This window comes from Taudactylus pleione, unplaced genomic scaffold (genome assembly GCF_031769625.1).
Source record: "Taudactylus pleione unplaced genomic scaffold, aTauple2 ptg000006l, whole genome shotgun sequence".
Lineage (NCBI taxonomy): Eukaryota > Metazoa > Chordata > Amphibia > Anura > Myobatrachidae > Taudactylus > Taudactylus pleione.
The window spans coordinates 12,965,555-12,986,687 of NW_028284409.1; positions in this window are offsets into that span (position 1 = coordinate 12,965,555).

The following is a 21,133-nucleotide window of genomic DNA, read 5'->3' on the forward strand; positions in this document are numbered from 1 at the left end:
TATCTAGCCATTGGCGGGGATGGCACTTGCCAGGGGCGCCGGACGAGAAGGGGCGCTGGTGCACCCGGCGGCGCCTCCTGTGGTTAGTTGTGTGTGTCTGAAGTCAGTGCTGCCGCCCTCTATCGCATCAGAACTGAACGTCAAAATAGTGGAATGGGTTATACAGCAACCACAGTACAGTGCTTACTAACTGGGAGGCTGGATCTAATAGTGCAGCTTCGGACATGGTGATGAGCTGCGTCTGCGGTCACCTGACCTAATACAATCTACAGCTGCAGTAGCCAGCGACACCCCCAGCTAGCTCCGGTTCCTCTTCCCGAGTCCCGGCACTGTCTTGGAGGAACTGACAGCCCCTGCCTGCACACTGCCCGCCTTGCTGTGTCACACTGTCAATAAAGTGATTTTGTGACCACACAACACTCTGGGAAGAGAACTGACCAATCAGAAGGATGTGTCCAGAGAGTGGGAGGAGACGACCATCCACAGAGGCAGAATCACAGGCGAGGTAAGGTAAGGGAAACACTGGGTGGGTCCACCACCAACAGGCTGTACCACAAGTCCCAGCATGGAATATGCTGCAGCTTTACAGCCTTGACGACATAATCAGTGACAGGAGTGTTGGGGACACGGAGGTGATATATTACAAACATTACTGGATGGCGAGTATGTGTCCATTGTTTTAACTCTTACATTAAATCTTACACCAAGCTAGAAATATTTACTAGAAATGGGTGCAGTAATTGACTTATCCCTGACGAACAGCATGTTTATGCATGAACTATATATGTAATAAATGCACTTATATTTTTCCATGAACCAACTAGTATTTACCTTTTTTCTTTTTAATTATTTATATACCCCCCATTTTATTTTCATTATAGAAGGCATTATTCTGTAGGAGCAGCAGTGGCATTATTGTGGCATAATGTCTGAATAAGGGTCACTACTGTATGGCATAATGTAAATTGTAGGTACTTCTATGTGGCATAATGTGAATTTTATTTGCAAACATCCAAGTTGCAGTTGTGTTCACATACATCAATCCTCCATACACTACAAGTCACGTAACACAATGCATGAGCGCAGTGTAACTCGGGAGTGCCAAGACTTTTTGTGCAACTTTTTCCCTATAAATGCCTCTTATTTTCAAAGAAATACAAATAGGATAGCTTCAGCTGATTAAAATGATATGCAGTATGATCTATATTCTGTAGCTGTGACAGTAACTGTGACAGTAACAATGGGGGGGCGTCAGTCCCTTACTTTGCCAGGGGCGCTTGGACCCCTAGATACACCCCTGTATGCGGGTGCTGTGTGTACTGAGGGTTACTATGGTAGAGGTGGGCTGTGTATACTGCAATGTAATATGGGGGTGCTGTGTGTACTGTGGGGCATACTTGCTGACATCCAGGGCCAGCATTCTGGGAGGGGTAGGCCAGGCTTTTTCGGCGGGGGGCGGGGCATGGCATAAGGGGGCGAGGTGAGCAGTGACGGATCCAGGGGGGGCGATTGGAGTGATCCCCCCCTCTAGCACAGGCCGTCATTGATCATTTCTGTCGTCTCCCCTCTGCACCATGCACTGAGAAGGCTGTGTGCTCTCCCCTTATCCTCATTCAGCCTGTGCTGTGATTGGAGCTGCGCTTCCCTTCTGGGGATATGTCCGTGGCTGTCACCAGGGAGCAGGGGAGGAAGAGCGATCCATGTGTATCATACACAGTAAGTGGAAGATATGCATTTTTATTATGTACACAGTAGGGTATGTTTGTTTAGTACAATATATATATATATATATATATATATATATATACATACACACACACATATATATATATATATATATATACGGAGGTGGGGATGTACATATATGACACACAGAGCAGAGGTGGGGATGTCCGTATTACACTGGTCTCTCAAGCTGTTCAGGCAGGCTGGATCCTGTCATATATAAGATGAGAAGCCATAGGGTACTTACCTAGCACTCACACATTTCATCAAACTCACAGACACACACTTCTACAGCTACTATCAGACAAAAATGTGTTATTTTGTGATTGACAAATATAGTTTATAAAGTTGTTTAATTAAAAAGAAGGTCGAGAGAGCAAAGCAGTTCTCGGAGGATTCTGTGAATTGTAGTTAATAGTCCACTCTGCAGTCAGTGCAGACTAAAGTAGAAAAACTACAACTCCCAAAAAGCAATGGTGCCTGATCAGCCGAGCCCCTGAACCAATCAGGGAAGAATCGAGGAGCTGATGAAAGGAGCTTGTGTCTGCTGAGATGTTACCTCCACACATGCGCACAGAGACCTGGAGCAGGTGAGTTCAGTAGGTTGTTGAAATTGTACTTTACTGTGAATAGTAGAAAAACTTTGAAGAGCTGCAGTATGGATCATTAGTTTACATTAGCTGTAATGTGGATATTTATGGGTGTGTATTTGAAGTGACACAGGTGGGTTGCTGAAAGTGGCTGCATATAGAGACGCTGAATTGGTGGCCAAATTCAGATGGATGATCTGCACCTAGCACAGGGCTTGTGCACGTTTCAATGGTGCAACCAATGGTAGAGTATAAAGATACATTTTCGGGGCATGTTCTTTTTCACAAATGGTAGCAATTGTTATTTTTATTTCTCCATAAACAGACTGATCAATGATCCTATCTACATGGTGTAGGGGACCATTGCCCTTTCTAGAGAAACATCCCCAAACCATGACATGTCCCCCACAATGTTTCACAGTGGGTACCTGGTATCATGCATTTAGGGGCCTATACATAATCACTTAATTGTCACAAAGCACATTTTCACCTGCAGTTGTGACAATTCAGTATTCGGTCCATTCATTAAGAAGGTAAAGCAGGAGATATCACAGATATCTCCTACTTACCTTCTGTTTGCGGAATGGCCCGCTGTCCTCATACACTAGTATGGGCACAGAGGGCCTGATTCAGACCCGGTCGCAAGCGCTGAGCGCTCGCAACCGTGTCGATGGTGGCCCACAGTGCATGCGCACGACGGAGCCGGCTCCGTTGTGCGCATGTGCGACACCCGGCTAGCGACGGGCAATCCGTCGCTCCGGGTCTCGCCCCAAAGGGGGCGTGCTGTCGATGTTGAGTAACAGCTCGCCCTGTTTGGTGGGCGAGCCGGGGGGGTGGCTGCCCAAACGGAGGCTTGCTGTTTGGGAACGCTTGCTGTTTGGGGGCGGCCCCACTGACATCACGAGTGATGTCAGTGGAGAGATTCCGGCTCTGTTAGAGCCGAAAGCTCTCTGGGGCTTGCGATGAACGAGACCCTACCACAAGGGTCTCGTCGCAAGCCCGATGGTGTTGACCATCGCGACCATCATCCTGGCCGCTCGCTATACCTGTGGGTGGTCAAATTGACTAAAGCTTCTAAAACAGGCAAATGGAGGTGTTAAGGTGCGTACACACTGGGCGATTAAGTGGACGACTGAACGATATCGTTATCGTTCAGTCGTCCACTTTATCGTCCATTTTTAAGCCCAAAAAGATGAACGATAACGACGACGCACGTTCCCGCAGGTCGTTCGTCTTCATCGTTCATCGGGCTGACATGCAGGCCAACCTGACGATCTCGTCAGGTTGCTGCATGTCAGGGAATGGGGGAGAGAGCCCAGCGCTGAACGATATCGTTAATGATATCGTTCAGCGGCTGTGCTCAATGTCATAAACGACATTGAGCACAGCCTGCCGGGGACACACTAGACGATATCGCTCAGGGAGCATATCGTCTAGTGTGTATGCACCTTTACTGTTAGCAACCAATCAGATTCTATAATTTTCTAGAATGCAATCGAGAAATGATATTTAGAAGCCGATTGGTGTCTATGGGAAACACCACCACTTTTCATTTGTAGAAACCCCTATAATATATACAACTTCTCCATCATCCTGATCTATACTGTGGAAGCAATCCAGGTGCTCAGAGAGAAAGTCTCTCTATTCTATTACCCTTTTCTACTTCAGGGTCCATAGGGTATCCACAGGATACCTTGGGGGTATAGGTGTGACGTCAGTCGCTGGGCACCATAGAGTTAAGCTTTTCAGCCTCCCAGGATGCACTAGGGTCCCCCTCCTGTACCCCGCCCCCGAGCCAAGGCACCCCAGTTTAGTTTGGTGCCCGGCCGGCGTCGGGTGCACCTGTCGGAGTGGGGGCTAGAAGAGCCCCTGAAGCTTTCTTCAGTGCAGCTGTGGCTGCACATCTGGATGTACAGCATGGACAGTCAGTCCTGACGTCCATGCTGTATTCCCTACACCCCCGCCGGTACCAGAACGCCGGTACCGATCCGGGGATGCTGGTGAGCATCTGGGGTCACAGCTAGCGGTGACCCCAGATGTTCCGGACCATGGCCGGATCCAAGGGGGACAAAGGTAAGCAGCGGGGTCCCGCGGTGGGTCCCCGCTGGTCACATGGTCCTAAGTCCCCAGGCAGGGGGCTCCCTGGGGACTGGCTGCAGCGTGGAGCCAGGCGACCAACCTGCGCTTTCCACTACCCCCTGGGACAGCGGACCGCAGCAGAGCGGTAGCGCTGCGGCGTCCCAGGGGTTAAATGCATGCCAGGGGAGCGCGCCTTCCCTGTCTCACAGCCGGCGCCTCCCCCGCTGCACACAGCCCTCTCTGCATGCTGCCGACTGGTCCTGTGGCAGCACTCCTCCCCCAGGCCAGCCTCCCCTCTGCTCCTCGGCGGCCATCTTCTCCAGAACGCATGGTGAACGCTGCTGGAAGCGCTGGACGGAAGCATCGTGGTCTGGGTCCCCCCGCATACCTCTCCTCCGCTGTGGCTCAGGTCTGTGTATGCAGCGCTGTGTCCTACCAGGCCCTGTGTCTGTGTAGTTGAGTGATCAGCGCTGTTAGTGCAGGAATTGTTATTTCTCTGCATTGTATGTGACTGTGCTAGCGCTGCCTGTAACTTTTCTTCTCTAAACTGTCAGCTTTATTACTGTCCCTGTTCTTTCTGCTAAAGCCCTTGCGGTGCGGTGCTGCAGGGTGGTCTCTCGCCTATTTAATACTTAATTGGTGAGAGAGGTCACATACGTGGTGCCATCATGTCTGAAAGTGATTTTCCCCTCCGGCTACAGTGTACCACGTGCAAAGTACCGTTAGCGGAGGGGGAGGGTAGCGCGGAGGGCCTTTGCCGGCAGTGTTTGTCCATGGCGCGGCCTATTACGGTTACAGCACTGGTACAGGAGCCGCCCTGGGCTTGTTTCGCTCAGGCTTTAACAGCTTTAGTGGGCCAGTTAGCTCCGCAGCCCGCGTTTACTCCGATGGGTTTGTCCCAGTAATCTGTGGTGTCGTCACCCATGCAGGGGTTCCCACGACAATTGGTGGTACCCCACAGTCTCCCTATTTCCCCGCTCCCGGGTTCTCAGGAGCCAGCGTGGGTTAACTCCCTGACGAGTTCTGTACAGCACTTGTCGGGTGTGTTGCAAGGGGAGTCTGTGATGCGGCCTCATAAAAGGCCGGTGGCGTCTCTGTCCGCTCCTTATGAGGATGACGAAGGGACGTCTGATGATGGGGAGATTCTGGATCCTTACGTTCAGGAACCTCTCCATACTAAGGACGCTGATGCTAAGTCCAAAGTATATATTCCTGGACTTATTCGGGCGGTCCGCACAGCCTTGGTGATTGAGGACGAAGTTCCCCCAGCGGCTAAATCTAAGTATGCCTTTTTCAAAGATGTGAAGGGCGATGCCACAGTCTTTCCTCTTTCGGGTCAGTTGGTGGACCATTTAGAGGAGGCGTGGAAACAACCTGGCAAAAGATACCAGCCGCAGAGACGCCTGGCGGTGGCTTATCCGTTCGCGGATAATTATTTTGCTAAGTGGGAATCCCCTCCACAGGTGGATTCTCACGTGACCCGTCTTGTCCGTAGTGCCACATTGCCGATGCCATCCATGTCCTCCCTTAAGGATGCTACGGACCGCAAGGTAGAAATCTGCCTGAAGTCCGCTTATTCCCTTGCAGGGGGGGCAGCACGGCCGGCTATGGCCATTTGCTGGGTTGCCAGAGCGATGGAGCGCTGGGCGGATTCATTAGAGGCTTCTTTTGAATCCGACTGTCCGGCCGAACAGGCGGAGTTGATTGGCAATCTCCGTGATTCGGCCACCTACATCAACGAGGCGGCTCTAGACATTAGTACTCTGGTGTCTAGAATTTCTTCAGCAGCGGTAGCTGCTCGTCGCACCTTGTGGCTGCGATCCTGGAAGGATGACGCAGATTCCAAGAAAGGTCTGGAAGCGTTGCCGTTTACCGGAGAAGTTCTCTTCGGTCCGGATCTGGATAAGATTGTGGCCACGCTGGCTGCAGCCAAATCTGCTTGTCTCCCGTCGGCCGCTGCTCCTTCTGGTTCTGGACCATCGTCCTTTCGGTCATCTAGGGCCCAGGGCAGGCCCAAACCACAGTCGTTTCCTCGACAGGCTGGCCCTAAGAAATCGGTCAAGCCCCGGAAGCAGGCATGGAGTACCAGACGTCCGGCCCCCAAGCCAGATGACAAGCCTGCGGCCTGACGGTCCGGGCCTCCCTTTGGGGGATCCCAGGGTGGGAGGCCGCCTGCTACAGTTCGCCCAGTGTTGGTCGACCACTACGACAGACACTTGGGTTCTGGAGGTGGTTTCCCACGGATACGCCCTCTCCTTCTGGCACAGACCCCCGGCTCGCTTCTTCACCACGGGTCTACCATCAGACCGGAACAAGGCTACGGAGCTGCGGAAGGTATTGCACACTATGCTCCAGGCTGGAGTTATAGTGCCTGTTCCATTCTCCCAGAGGGGCCAGGGTTTCTATTCAAATCTATTTTTGGTACAGAAACCCAATGGGTCATATCGTCCGATTCTCAACCTCAAAGCACTCAACAAGTCTTTGCGGGTCTCGAAGTTTCGGATGGAGACCCTACGGTCCATCATTCTGGCGCTGGAACCTGGGGACTACATGGTGTCATTGGACATACAGGACGCTTACCACTTCCAGTTTCGGGCGTTACCTTTTGGCCTGGCAACAGCACCACGTGTTTTCACCAAGGTGATGGCGGTCATGGCGGCTTCTCTGCGGCTGCAGGGAGTCCGCATGTTGCCGTATTTGGACGACCTGTTATTGGTGGCAGGATCTCCAGAGCTCCTGTTACGCCACTTGGACCTGACCATTGCACTGCTGCAACGGCACGGCTGGCTAATCAACTGGCAGAAGTCCACTCTTAATCCCGTCTCGGAGGATTCTGCATCTTGGAGCCTTATTGGACTCGGGACAGCAAAGGATCTTCGTGACGGAGGACAAGATCTCTGCTTTACAGTCAAGGGTGCGCAGTTGCCTGCACAGCCGCCGGGTGTCCTTACACTCGGCGATGAGGTTACTGGGCTCCATGGTGTCGGTGTTCGACATGGTGGAATACGCCCAGTTTCACTCCAGACCTCTGCAGCACCTAATCCTGTCCAAGTGGAACGGGCTGCCTCAGTCTCTGAAGTCCCAGACGATTGTGCTCACCCCGGAGGTTCGCCTGTCCCTTGCATGGTGGTTACAGACGACCCACCTCAACAAGGGACGTCCGTTCTGGGTTCCAAATTGGGTCCTGTTGACAACGGACGCCAGTCTTCGGGGCTGGGGAGCAGTTTCGGGTCCACACTTGTTCCAGGGCAGGTGGACGCCGACAGAAGCGGAGCTTCCAATAAATATCTTGGAACTCCGTGCGGTCTTCAATGCTCTCCTGCAGGCACAGCGGTTTCTCCAGGGTCACCCGGTGCAGGTCCAGTCGGACAACGCTACCACCGTGGCCTACATAAACAGGCAAGGAGGAACTCGCAGTCGGGCGGCTCTCGTAGAGGTCTCTCGGATCCTGGTTTGGGCGGAGCGCAATCTTCCGGCCATATCAGCGGTCTTCATCCCAGGAGTGCTAAATTGGGAGGCGGACTTTCTAAGTCGCTAGGACGTTCATCCAGGGGAATGGTCCCTGCACCCGGACGTTTTTCAACTACTGGTGGACAGGTGGGGTCTTCCAGAAATCGACCTCATGGCGTCCCGGCACAACAAGTTGCCGGTGTACGAGTCTCGCACAAGAGACGAAGGGGCGTCTCTGGTGGATGCTCTGTCTGTCCGGTGGACGTTCCGGTTCGCATACCTGTTCCCTCCGGTCTCCCTTCTTCCACGGGTAATCCGGAAATTCAAACAGGAAGGAGGGACGCTCCTGTTGATAGCTCCCGCTTGGCCCAGACGGCACTGGTTCTCAGACCTTCAGGGTCTGTCCGTGGACAGTCCTCTGCGGTTGCCGCTACGACCGGACCTTCTGTCTCAGGGTCCTTGCCTTCACCCGGACCTGACTCGGCTGTCTTTGACGGCATGGCTGTTGAGACGGCCATGCTGAGGTCCCAGGGGTTTTCCAGCTCTGTGGTGCGTACTATGTTACGAGCTCGGAAACCGTCTTCCGCGAGGATATACCATCGCGTGTGGCATACGTTCTTCCAGTGGTGTCGACCGAGAGGTTATGCACCGCGGGAGTTTCGTCTGTCTCGGATTCTCGCCTTCCTGCAAGCGGGACTAGATCATGGGCTTCGCCTTGCTTCTTTGAAGGTACAGGTTTCGGCCCTATCTGTCTGGTTTCACCGTAGGATTGCTACAATCCCGGATGTGCGCACCTTTATGCAAGGTGTTCTCCGTATTCAGCCGCCCTTTGTTCCACCTGTGGCGCCTTGGGATTTGGCTGTGGTCCTGAGGGCTCTCCAAGGACCGCCGTTTGAACCACTGGGCTCAGTGGATATTAAATGGCTAACAGCTAAGACTGTTTTCCTTCTGGCCATTGCTTCGGCCAGACGTGTTTCTGAGTTAGGGGCTCTTTCTTGTAGACCCCCTTTCTTGGTTTTTCATGGGAACAGGGCAGTGCTCCGCACTCGGCCCGAGTTTCTTCCCAAAGTTGTTTCCCAGTTTCATGTTAACGAGGAAATAGTTGTTCCGGCCTTTAACTCACCGGGTCTTTCCGTGGGTGAGGCCTCTTTGGATGTTGTGCGGGCCTTAAGGACTTATGTTGACCGCACTTCTTCGTTTAGGAAGTCGGACGCTTTGTTTGTCCTCTATGGCTTCCGTAAAAAGGGTTGGCCTGCTTCAAAGCAAACTTTGGCAGCCTGGATCCGTATGGCTATTTCTGAAGCTTATCTTCATGAAGGCCTACCGGTCCCACCTTCTCTGAAGGCTCATTCCACTAGGTCTGTGGGTCCTTCGTGGGCAGCTCGACGTGGTGCCTCGGCAGTTCAGATCTGCAAGGCTGCTACGTGGTCCTCTGTCCATACCTTCGTGAGGTATTACAGGTTTGACACCTTCGCCTCTCAGGATGCTTCCTTCGGGCAGCGGATTCTCCTTTCTGCACAGGAGCGTCCCCACCCTTAAAGGATACTGCTTTGGGACATCCCCAAGGTATCCTGTGGATACCCTATGGACCCTGAAGTAGAAAATATGAGATATGGTAAGAACTTACCCTTGTTATCTCTATTTCTACGAAGTCCATAGGGTTCCACAGGACTCCCGCCCTGTCGCACCTGTGCTGCAGATGGGCTTTGCTCTGGTCACCGGTTTTCCGTCTCCCTCTGGTGAGAATGTGATTCTTGTATGTGTCCAGATCTTTTTTCTCTCTCTTCCTTCTCCTCCTCCGGCCTATGGCTTGATAACTAACTGAGGTGCCTTGGCTCGGGGGCGGGGTATAGGATGGGGACCCTAGTGCATCCTGGGAGGCTGAAAAGCTTAACTCTATGGTGCCCAGCGACTGACGTCACACCTATACCCCCAAGGTATCCTGTGGAACCCTATGGACTTCGTAGAAATAGAGATAACAAGGGTAAGTTCTTACCATATCTCATATTATTTCAGTATAAAGCTGGATTATTTTTTTATAAAATGTTAATTACTTGCAATGCACAGAAAGCATGTAACGGCACACCAAGGGATCTACAGTATCTCCGGCTACTTGCTTTTTCCTCTGCAAGGCTCATGACCATCCTGTTTTCAATTAATACCTGTTTTTACACATTTACAACTAGTCTCATGGAAAGTGTACAAAAGGAGAAAAGAACGCACGGAAGCTTTTACCTAAGAGAATGCTATTGTACCTTACTATTCCATAATGTTATGTCATATTCTGAAAAGAACTGTCAATAAAGTAATAAAACATTTTTGAAATATATACTGATATTGCACGTGGATGTTTGATATGCTGATGCAAAGGTTTGTGCGTGAATGGTTACTATCGGCTGAAATATGAAAGAAAAGCACAGCTTCTTTCAGCTGTCCTTCTTTGTTTGCTTTCCCATACGCAGCCATGCCGCCGTTGGTCAGCACTCTCTTATGACAGAGAACAAAATTTATTTTGTAATTTATTCAGCAGCTGCAAGTACCTTGTGGTGCCCTGGGTCTAAAGCCCCACTCCCAGCTCAGCTTGTTCAACCATTCTATTCCTAGTTTTCCTGAATTACTCTTCATACAAACAGGTCTGAAAGTTGTTGCCTCAATATGTATATATGGTCTGAAGCTTCTAATCACACTATGATTTAGTTAACGTTGAATGGTCTGTATGAGGCACTGGCAGTGGAAATAAACATCACATAAAACTATATGAGAGTTCAACCAGACTCTGCCATCTTATGTAATGCTCTCCTATTGAATATGCCAGCACATTTACTATCACCCCAACCTGTGCTAACTAAATAATTGATATTAAAGGAAAAGCCATCTCATCAAATAATTAATTCAGCTTAGGTACAGAATTTGCAATATAAAATTAGGTGGAACGTTCAAGAGTGTAGTAGTTTGTACTGGCTGGAAATGGTCAGTTGAGTGTTATAACCGATGTTGCAGCAATGTTTATACACCATGTACTTGTCCTGCATTGTCTTGTACTGTAAGTTACTGTTCTCTTGCTCTGTTTCATTGTTTATGTACTTTGCTAGGCGCTGTGGAACCCTTTTGGCGCCATAGAAATAAAGGATAATAATAACAAAATGACACCTATTGTTTTATATACAGAATCGTAGCTAAGGCAGTGTGATATGTGGCACCACTAATGGTAACTACTATTACCAACATGAAAATGGAAGGGTGGTGTCATAGTGTACACTTGCTGTAGGCACCGTGGCTCCATGCTACACCATTGTGGGGTCTAGTTACTAAGCAGTGTTATGAGACAGAGTGAAAAGTGATAAGTCTGTGATAAGGTGCCAGCCAATCAGTTCCCAACTGTCATCTTGAAAAATGACAGTTGGGAGCTGATTGGCTGGCACCTTATCACAGACTTATTACTTTTCACTCTGTCTCATAAAACTGTGTAGTAAATAGACCCCTGTGTGTTTTATCCCCAGGCCCAGAAAGTCTCTCATGAACGGATCTTGGTGGATAGCATTGCTACCACACAGTGCTGTGGTCATGGTTTCAATTCCAACCAGGGCTTCTGTGTATGTTCATCCTATGGGCCTGATTCAGATGTGGATGCTATTTCGATGTTCACACATTTGAGCGATTTCAGTGGACTGCGCATATGTCTTAGTCATAATGCGCACGGGCGGCAATTGAATTGCGATCAAATGAGACTACAGTTGTAGTGAAAATTTTATTCGCAAGTGTTTGACAGACGGGCCATTTTGTGGGAGGTAGCAGGGAGTGGCGGCAAAAATGCAGGTATGTTGTGACAGCTTTTGGGGCATGTGTAGTCGAACCTGCACACAGAAAATATGGTGGTAGCGTCTCAGCTCCCACGGCCATTTTACATGACCATAAGGTAACTCGGATGGTCGATAATTATGGGAGTATCAGTGACCACCTCTACGCTGTAGCTGTATGCAGTTGCTTGGATCTGTGAGGCCTCAGTACTAACCCTGATGGCTAAAGCACTAGGATATTTTCTTACGGCAGCTGCTAATGCATTAGGGTCCACGTCTGAATCAGGCCTTTTATTTGTGTGGGTTTCTTTTCACAATCCAAAAAAACATACTGGTAGGTTAACTGTGGCAGGGACTGACGTGAATTGCTTAATATTCTATGTAAAGTGCTGTGTAATTTATAAATGCTATATAAAACATAGCTAATAAATGAATATTAGGTATTCCTACAAGTCATACATGCCTACTCTCCCGGAATGGCCGTGAGCCTCCCGAAAATCAGGTGGCGCTTCTGGCCCTCCGGAAAAGTAGGCAAATCTTGGGAGGGGGGGGCAGTGACGTGATTCGCGCTATTTGACGCCTTCACTGCCCCGCCCCCTCCTTCGCAGTGTCATTAATCTCGGCATTTTGAAGAGGGGGCGGGGCCACGATGATGCGATCGCACGGTCACGCCCCCTGCTCTGCCCCCAATCCTACATCATCGATGTGCCACGCCGTTTTCTGCCACTCCACACACCCCGCAGTAGAAGCCTAGAAACCAACATTCAGCTCCCTCCCAGAAGGAGGGAGCTGAATGTCATTAAGTATGCTACAAGTGCAGGATGAGTTACGCTGATGTCCCTGGGGAAAGCAATGTGGGGTTTCATAGGATATGATGGAGACAGCCCTCACAAAAGTACCTTTCTGGAATCTGAGAGTACAGATGTGTCCTCATACACCTATCCTCAGTATGCCATGCGGCGCAAGATGCCAAGTATGAGCGAGCCGTGGCGAGTTGTGTAGCATACTGATTTTTTTTTTTTACATTTATATATTATTCGCACCACGGACAAAGCAAAATAGCACTCAGTATGTACCAGAGATGCTGGGCTGCGACTTTAACCAGAGAGGAATTAGTTTTAAATACAGTATGTACAAACAAAGTCACAGATATAGCACAATGGGACTTGTCGAGCAAAAAATTTGCGGTCTCTACATTGTAACACTTCTTATACAGATTCAGACTCATTCACACACAGATAAACAAGTTTTGTATAGTTAGCTTTACATTTTACAATAGTAATATCATTTGAATCAGTGCAGTTTCAGTAAGGAGTTTTGTGGCATTGCTTTGTAACTTAGATCCGTGTTCGAGCATAAAAGACACAGGCCCTCATTCAGAGCCGCTCGTTAGCAGCAGTACGCTCGTAGCGTTCCGATGTTGTGAAGCCACGCATGCGCCGGTGTAACACTGCGCATGTGCGTACGGCTGATTGCGATTTTTTTTTTAGTCGTTCGTCGAATAGCGAACAGGAAGTGACATGTCAAATGTGATTGACATAACAGGCCGTTTTTGGGCGGTGACGGGGGTGGAGATGGGAAAACGCAGGCGTGTCGAGGCATTTTGTGGGCGTCCCTAAATTATCTCATTCGAACGTCAAATGTGATCGGAACGAGTCATACGTCACTGTCTGATCCACTTTCCGTTCAAACTGCTCGCACAGCTTGTGGTCTGGTATACTCTACCACAATGTCGATGGTCTCGTCCTCCTTCCCGTGCCTCTTCGATGTTTCTTCGATTTATCATTTCTTGCCAGAAAACCAATCAACTTAGAATTGAAAACTTGCTTGTAATGTGTTTAGCAACTAGTTGTTTTTTTTTGTAGCACAAAACCGTACGCAGGTGAAATACTCAGCTGCTAATTTTTGGATTAGATAATCAATTAGCGTACCATTTTTTAATTTAATTTGGTTATTTTAATTTTGGTTTTGTGTTATTGCAACAATATTGTCATCATGTTTGTGTTTTAGCAACATTTTTAATGGTCCCGGAAATTTCTCATCCATTTTGATGTGGGCAAAGTGTTCCTTTAAACTGATAAATGGTTTTTAACCCTTTGGAATCAGAATAAAAATTATTATTTTTTTTGGGGGGGGGCCGGGATTACCTAAAAACGAATTTTATAATAATGTCACAATACAATGGAGAAGATTTTGAATTGTTTTTATTTTTTATACACATTTTTATATTTTCATGTGCATTTGCCAGTTTGCAGTTCTGGCAAACGTCAAAAATTTAGGCAAAATAAAATAAAAAACAATAGTGGCATTTGGCCAAACTAAAATAACACACATTAAAAACAATTCACAAGAAAGGAGAGGGAAGTTTTGGCCCTTAAGGAATATGGGGCAAGCACAGAAGGATTGTGAGAAAATTAGCCAGTGCTGTCATCGCTTTTTGCCCCGTTTGGCTGGGGTAGGGTGGGAGCCTGACCGGGTCCGGGATATCCTTTGGCTGGCCTGTCCAGAGGCAGATGTTGGGGCCTCTGGACTAGGCAGAGGGCTAGGCACATTTGGAGGGATGGCTGTTGTTGTGCCAGAGGTGGAGGATCCTGATGTTCCGGCAGGAAGGGAGGGCGGCTCCACCATGTGGTGGCGAACGAGCTGCTCCAGGGCATTGGCAATTCGGATGTTGGCCCTGGTATTTTCCCGCCAGGGCCTGACCAATGGTCACGTTGGCCGCAGCATTTTGCTCCATGGCCTCCGCCACCCGTAGCAGACGCCATGGCGTCCATCCTCAGCAGAATCTCCGTTTGGTGATCCGATTTAAAATTGAGATCCGTGAGGAGGGCCACTGCCTGCGAGGGGGATTGCCCTGCACTGGCTTCTGCAGGGTCCCCAGCCGGATCTACTGCTTCCTCCCCTGCAGAGCCAGCAGAAATTCTGCGGCCAAGGCTCCCCTCTGGAGCAGACTCATCCGCCTGTGTCTCTGTGAGAAAAAATAGAAAAGAGGAACATTACAATCTACATATTGTCACAAACACATTTCAGAGTTGTTAACATAACAACATTTACCTGGGACAACATGAGGAGCAGCAAAGTCTGGCATGTCCGTATCCATGTTGGACATGCAAAACACCTCCTCATACTGCACACACCCCTGTGCCAGCTCTTCCAAGTCATTAAGCTCCCCAATGACACAGGGGTGGGACCCCCACCTGTCCCCCTTGCATTCCTAGCCCTCTCTGCCAGTTTTTGTTTCAGGCAATATTTATAATCGGTCCATCTGTGGGTGAAAAAGTTTGCATTATTCCTGCAGTATTTGGGCCTGTAACCACTTTTATTAAAAATGTAGTTTTTACGTACCGGCGTTTGACATCCCGGGGTAGACGTTCAAACTCACCCACCCTATTGACAGCACTGGCTATCTCCGCCCACATTTTCCACTTCTGGCTTGCACCCATATTCCGATCTGCCTGTGGCAGGGTGTCAACACACATTTGTACCAAAACCTCCATCTCCTTTCTTGTGAATTGTGGCTGCCTTTTTTGGGGGGATTCTTTTGTTGGCCTACTCGGCCCAGCAGCCTCTTCCATGGCATCCTCAACACCTTTTTTAAAAATAAATTTTTTACATTTAGATGTCCAACTTTCTCTAAATTCGTGTTCTAAATAATCCTTTAATCCTAAAGAGAAAAGTACTTACCGGGCGCCTCTTGGCCATTGTTTTGCTGGTCTGTAGCCATTTTGTGCACAACAACTTGAACTACAGCAGACCGTTTTAGTTTTTTGGTGACGTATTTATACATGTGTCCTTATTTTTCGTACGCATCATTGATTGTGCGCTCCTATGATCCGTCCTTAATTTGAGCGGGAAAATAAAGACTATTTATGGCTATGGGCGACTTGAGTCGAGGTGGCGGGTGTTGATTGTTGGAGGTTTCGTGTGTATTAGTGGATTGTTGGCGGGATTAGTGGATTGAGGCGGATTGTTGGAGTAGGAGTTGGTTATTGTTTTTTGTTTGGTATTTTCCGTTCGCTTTTTTTTCTTTGTTGTTTTTTTTTGGAGTAAGTATTTTTTACAAGTCCTTTAAAAAATAAGGGATCTCCAAACCAAATGTTTTTATATTTTAAATAATATTTTTATAATTTTTTTACAGTTATTTTTGCTGGGCCCCATTGTAGTTTTTGGACTGTGACTTATTTATCGACTTTCGGTAAGTTTGTATTTTTTCATGATATTCCAAATTTGATGTGTTGTTCTTCGCATATATTTTGACCATTAATGTATTATCTCTATTTTTATGTATCATGTATTAACACTAAATATAGCGTAATATTTTGGAAAATATATTTCCTTTGTTTTTCCATGTAAAAATGCGAACTATTTAGCGCACTAATGTTTCCTTATTCTCCATGTAAAAATGCAAACTATTTAGCGCACTAATGTTTCCTTATTCTCCATGTAAAAATGCAAACTATTTAGCGCACTAATGTTTCCTTATTCTCCATGTAAAAATGCAAACTATTTAGCGCACTAATGTTTCCTTATTCTCCATGTAAAAATGCAAACTATTTAGCGCACTAATGTTTCCTTATTCTCCATGTAAAAATGCAAACTATTTAGCGCACTAATGTTTCCTTATTCTCCATGTAAAAATGCAAACTATTTAGCGCACTAATGTTTCCTTATTCTCCATGTAAAAATGCAAACTATTTAGCGCACTAATTTTTCCTTATTCTCCATGTAAAAATGCGAACTATTTAGCGCACTAATGTTTTTTTTAGTATAAATTTGCCCATTCTTGTTTGTCCACTCAATGTAGGGTGCATTTTCAAAATAATGTGTGCCCCCCCCTATCTTTTAACGCATTTTCCACAATTTTTAGGAATCAAATCTGGCCCCCAAAAATTCTAACCCGAATTTCTAATTTGGAAATGTAGGTTGTTGCACTCATGACAATACCCCGGCATGTAAGCATTTTGGGATTTTTCGGCAAAGATAAGTATATTTTTGATTTTACATTTTCAACAAACATTAACTACCTTGCTTACCATTTCAGGTTGATGTTGGTCGTATTGTTTTGGCCATGCTTCCGGAACCTGATCAACCTCAACCTTGTCCCAGGCGTAGGCATCGTAGGCATGCAAGGCCCCAGATATATAGAACACGTGTCACCCTTTTTGGAATGCCCGATGATGAGGTTTTAAGACGATACCGTCTTCCTCCAAAAATCATCATAGACACTCTCTCATTAACAGAGAGTGATCTGGAGTGGCAAATTGACTGTCCTACAGCAATACCACCACTTACGCAATTAATGGCGGTGTTACATTTCTGTGCCTCAGGATCCTTTCAAACCACGGTGGGAATAGTGGCCGGAATCTCCCAATCCTCCTTTTCAAGGATCCTGAGGGCAGTGATGGAGGCCCTTTTCAAGCACCTCCATCATTTTATTAAAATGCCATTGGATATGGGTTCCCTTAGTGTGGCGAAGGCCAATTTTTACCAAATAGCTGGCTTCCCACACATCATAGGGGTTGTGGATGGTACTCACATACCACTTCAGCCTCCAGCATGGCTGGAGGCAATTTTTAGGAACCGCAAGCACTATCACTCACTGAATGTAATGGTGGTATGCGATGCCTCCCTCCAGATCCTGTCCCTGAATGCAAAATTACCCGGGAGTGCACATGACTCATTCGTCATCCGGCAATCAGGGATTTGGCATAAATTAGACAACCTACAAGCTGGTGATGCATGGCTTCTGGGTAAGTGGAGACCTTTAGTTGAAACCAATGCAAAGCTTGATACACAGTGATCCTGATTGTGTTTTTTTATATTTTACAGGAGACAGTGGCTACCCTTGCACGCCCTGGCTGCTCACTCCTTATTTGGCTCCCACACCAGGGCCACAAAGTGAGTTTAATTCCGCACTTACAGCCACCAGGCAGGTGGTGGAGCGCTGTATCGGCCTTTTAAAAGGCCGATTCAGATGCCTCCACCGCTCTGGTGGCGAACTCATGTATTTGCCGGCTATGGTTTCTAAATGGTGTCCCAATGCAGCCAGAGGATGCCTTGCCTGAGGATGGCCCCCCCGAGGTTGGTCGGAGGTCAGTATGTGGGGGGGCCATACGCGATGATGTGGTGGCCCGATTTTTCAGGTAATTATTGTCAAACATTAACTTAATTGACACAATGTCGACATGTATCATTGTAATGTTCCTTTTTGAAATTAATTTTTTCATTTTAACTTTTCTTGTCTTCCTTTACACACCTCGACACACGATGCCTACTACCTGCTCCACTAAATTGTGTACATGTGGCCACATTGGATCTTACTTTGGAATCAATTATTTCATCGCCTCATTTGTGGCTTTATGTTGTCCTGCTACTTATTTCATCAGTTCTTGATTGTTTCTTTTTTTGTTGGCTTTTGGTGTTGGGTTTTTTGGGGATTGTCTTTTCACTGTGTGAATTGCTTGACACAATTCACTTTCTCTATGTGTTTGGTGTGTATTAAATTTTTGTTTGACATTTAAAAGACTGTTTTTCACTAAATTCTAGTCACGTGTAACCTGGCACAAAAAAGGCCAACTTTCGTAATGCCTAATCCTGTAATGTGTGAAATGTTTATGTGTTTGAACATGCTTTTTGGCTTAACAAAAACCTCAATGGTATTATGTTGAATCAGTAGGTTTCAAAAACTAGGCCTAAGCTGTTTTTATAAAAAAAATACATTACCCACCCATAGAAAAACAAGAAAATGTTTTATTTGGTAATAACCTATTGGTATGTTGAGGTGTTTAATGTGGCAGCTTACATACTACCAGGGCCAGATTAACAATGGGGCGGATGGAGCTACAGCTCCAGGCCTCCACATAAAAATAGGCCCATTGTCATGACAACATGATGTTGACTGGTCATCTGCTCTCCACATGGTCAGCCATAAATCATAAGTAGTAAAATTGTATTTCTATTTACCTCACAAAATGAAGCATTTTTTTTCTTTTACATATTAGGGAGATATTTGGGCTGAGAGTATAGGGGTGTACACGCCCACATGGCACTGGCACACCCACACGGCACTGGTCACGCCTCCTCTGCTTCTCATAATAGGCCCTTTGTCATTTTCAGCTCCAGGCCCATGTGGCCCTCAATCCGGCCCTGCATACTACCTAGCGCTTTGTACAATATAATTTACCTTACTTTAAAGAACATGATCAAATAGTGGACTTATGGAAGGTTAAACAATGTAATTGTTTCAGACAATGAATGAGACTCGTTAAAATACAACGCAATTTTAATTACAGTACAATAATTTTCAAAAAAAAAACAAGGAAAACCAAAAATTAACGCCGAAGGGCCGCCGCCATGTGATCAAGGACCACAAACATGGCAATCATGTGGCCACGCAAGGCGGCCAAACCTTCCTGGATACAATGCATCCACCTCTGGTCCTCTGTTGGAAAAAACAAAGAGAAAAAAACAAATACCTTACATTAGAAGTTTAAAAAACCAATTCCGCCCCCCAAAAAAGTGTAAACAAAGATCCAGTTTTGATGAAAAAAACAAAGTAATGGAAAATGCAAAGATGGCAGAAATACTAAATTACAAATGAACACACAAAAAGGCAACCACAAACAATAAGAAGTACCCTTGTTAGGGTAAACAATAACTACCCAAGTATGACTGTTTGGACATGTGTGATATGTATCATGGCTAAAAAAGCAATACATTGTCTATCAAAATAAAAAGGTCAACACGACAATTTTACAAATTTATAACAGGGAAACCTACCGGTCATCGGGAGGTGGGGGTTTGTAGGCCCTACATCCTCCTCTTCCTTGGATGTGGGACAGTGATGTAGGCTCCATGGAGGGGAGATCTGGGAGCAGCTTGATGGCGATGAATAGCGCCGGGGGGGGGGGAGGGGAGGGTGAAGAAAAGAGAAGGGGGGGAGTGGAGTCGGGAATTTGTGGGGGGCTACAAATTCCAGAGGGAGGTGCCTCAGGAAGTGGCCGGTCAGGGGTGGAGGGGGAATTGGGTGAAAGTTGAGGAGTGTCTGCTGTGCTGGGCGTTGGACTGAGGGCCCGAGCCCGGCGTCTGTGCCTGCGGCGATGGCGGATTCTGCGTTCAGCCCCTAAATGAGTAGCGGAAAATGTTTGTAATATTTTTTGGGGTGGGGGAGTTGGGCCACAAATTAACAACTACACAAATGTTAGAACATTTTACATTTTGTAAACATGCACACGCAGGCCTTTCCCAAAAATAACAACAGGGCTAGACTGAAAACATGCACACGCAGGCCTTTCCAAAAAATAACAACAGGGCTAGACTGAAAACATGCACACGCAGGCCTTTCCAAAAAATAACAACAGGGCTAGACTGAAAACATGCACACGCATGCCTTTCCAAAAAATAACAACAGGGCTAGCCTGAAAAAATGCACACGCAGGCCTTTCCAAAAAATAACAACAGGGCTAGATTGAAAACACGCACACGCAGGCCTTTCCAAAAAATAACAACAGGGCTAGACTGAAAACATGCACACGCAGATAGGGCCGCAAAAAAAGAAAGGAAAAAAACAAACAAATACTTACTTTCAGCTATCCGCTGTCTAAAACAGGCCAGCAAGCGTGGCGTGCGGCGGCGCAGATCCGACCACCTGTGCTCGAGCTGCCCGATCTGTCGGCGTGAGCCGAAGGAGCGCAGGTGGCGGCGAACCTCCGCATAGGCGGATCGCTTCTGGCGGTTGCTGATGGGGGGAGGCTGGCTGGTGATCCGCCGGTCCATCACCTCTGTTAGGACCAAAAGCTCCCGCCTGGTAAACGCGGAGGCTCTCATGATGGCAATGGCTTATTTTAAAAAAAAACAGTTTTAATAAAGGCCAGAGAAAAAATTTGATTGGCTAATGTAGTTGGTAAATTAACAGGAACCATTCTATTGGTTAGTGTATGAGTCATGTGTCCTCCAGGCTAAAAAATATAATGTGAGTTATGATAGGCTTGATGCAGTGACATTTGTAAGGTAATTTAAATAAAGAAATGAAAAAACTAAAATATGCCTATCACAAACACATGAAAACAATAGGATCATTGGTTCAAACATGTATTTTTTATAAAGTTCCACATTGTTGAAACCGTACGTATTCTGCGGGAAAAATGACACACGGACAAGATTAAAGTTTATTGAAAATGAAAAATAAAACGGATTGCAAACTTGTGAAGAGCAATTAAGCTAATTAATATATTGATTGGCATGAAACGATTAAAGTAGGTATGCAGAATGAACGAGCAGGTAATCTAAATCTGACAGGCCCACTTCCGGTTTGTACTTGTGCGAGCGTTCCCTGCAACCAAATTGGGAGATGGACGGTCGCAATTTTGCTCGCTCGTTAGCTAGAGGAGGGGTTGGGAGACTTTGGGGCGGAAGATTAGTTACGAGCGAACTTTCGAGCGAGCGCTGGAATTTACATTTTCTCGCTCGTTCGGTGAACGAGCGTACTGCCGC